This window comes from Buceros rhinoceros, unplaced genomic scaffold (genome assembly GCF_000710305.1).
Source record: "Buceros rhinoceros silvestris isolate BGI_N320 unplaced genomic scaffold, ASM71030v1 scaffold5396, whole genome shotgun sequence".
Lineage (NCBI taxonomy): Eukaryota > Metazoa > Chordata > Aves > Bucerotiformes > Bucerotidae > Buceros > Buceros rhinoceros.
In genome coordinates this window covers 56,933-58,926 of record NW_010416789.1, presented here as the reverse complement: position 1 = coordinate 58,926, position 1,994 = coordinate 56,933, and positions in this window count along the sequence as shown.

Below are 1,994 nucleotides of genomic sequence, written 5' to 3'. Positions count from 1 at the left end.
AGAGCAGTTTTCCCATGGCATGGAGGGCTGAGACACATCTGTTATGCCACACATCTGAAGGAATACAAAACTAATGACTTTGGGACACCCCTCACACATCTGCAAAGCAGCAGACATAGGTTTTACTTGTTTTCTTCTCCTTTTTTGGTCACTATTGTCACAGTTCACTGAGCTTTTTCCCTGGGTTTTTTCCTCGTCTCTGTCTCCCTGATGTCAGTTTTGATCAAAGGCCCTTTTATAACACAGAGACCTGTCACCTCTGGACACCTCCATCATAGCCAAGATTTATTTCCCTAGTGAAAATGGTGTTAAGCCTAACTGAGGCTGTTCACAGGTCAGGGAGATGTGGAAATGAAAAGCACTCAGGAAACCCAGGGAAGCTTGATGCTCTTAAAAAAAAATCCTTTAATATCATAAATATTGATCATTAGCAAGAATGGCAAGAAGGGTTAGAGAAACTTCACTATTTATTCCATGTTGATTGTACAAGCATTTAAGATTGCGCTTAGGAAAAGCAAATCTGTACACAATTAATTTAGCTGTTGGTATCGTATCCAGTGCTAAAACACTCACTGTCTGCATTAGGTACATAAAAAATACATCCAAGTCCTTCCAGAGAAGCTGTTCTCTCACTTCACGTTCTGATGGGTGAGAATGATTTACCTGAGACTAACTCAATCCAGGTGTTGACCTTCCAGGGGGATGTTGCCAGGGTAATTCTGTCCCTGGGAGAAGGTCTGGACAATGGGATGGGGAACTTACAACACATACCGATTATGGGAAGGCGGAAGGCAAAGTTCTTCCGTGGCACGAGGTCCATCGGCATCTCTGTTCTGATATTTCCCCTTCATGAAAGGTCCACAGCCAGGCAAGTGGCCTTAGATATCTTCACTGATGTGTTTCACGGAGATGGAGTGGTAGTGGAAGGAACCTTGAAGGCATGTGGTTCGTGAGGCATTTACATCCATACTGAACTCAGAATCAGGTCTCTGGAGGTTTGCTACCTCAGATCCACGATGTAGAACTTAATCTTTCATCCTGCTAACTAGATGGAGGATTTCTATGGAGAATATGCAGTGATTCTAAATTCAGCTTTAAAAACTCATTCTTCTGTTGGAGTTTTTTTTACTCAGAATGGGCGGCAGGGCACAATGCTGAACTTGTGAGAGCTGCTGAGCATCCTTATTTTCCACTGAACTCACTGTAAGTGGTTGTTGTTTAGCGTAGGATTAGGCTTGAAGGAAGCGAGCGTAAAAAACCTCATAAACATTTGCATTTTCCATGTAAACTAGAGTTAGTATCTGTATGAGCAGCTGGAAACTGGTTTGCATGGTGAATACAAATGTTGTTTTATCACACGTATAAGGGATTCTGCCTTTCCATTATTTGCAGCAGGCCAAATCCCACAACCCCCTTCCAAGGTCCTAGTTCTGCTACGCTGGGACAGCCAGCCCACGTCTGGACAGAGTTCCTGACCAGTGAGTACACTGGAACATTGTTGTGACGCTGGAACCAAAAGATGCTGGTGCCCTGTGCTGTGCAAAGTGCTGAGCAAAGGATCCAGGGTGCAGGATTTAGAGCAGGCGTGTGTAGGGACCGTGGTGTAACCAGGACGTGCAGCTGTCTGTGCCGGTGTACGTGCTCTGGAGGCAGGAGAGCTGTCCCAGGAGGCACCAAAGCTGCTCAAGTGCCCGTCTGCTTATTCCTCTGAACCCTCGGTGACTGTGAGCACACTGGGGAATGCCAGAGCAGCCCACATAAAACCCACTTGGATCCTCTGAGGATCAGGTGAGTTATCCCCTAGCTTTGTTCTCTCTAGTCACACACTCGCGGAGCACCAGCTTTTGTGGCTCTACCAGTCCCCAGAGTGAACTCCAAGGGACTTGGAGGCTGAGGCGAGAGCTGCAAAGGGCCCTGGTGCCCTACTTTGCTAAAATAGCCTAATAAATATGTATACGGAAAGTGGTAGAGATATATTAAAAGGACGTCACTCA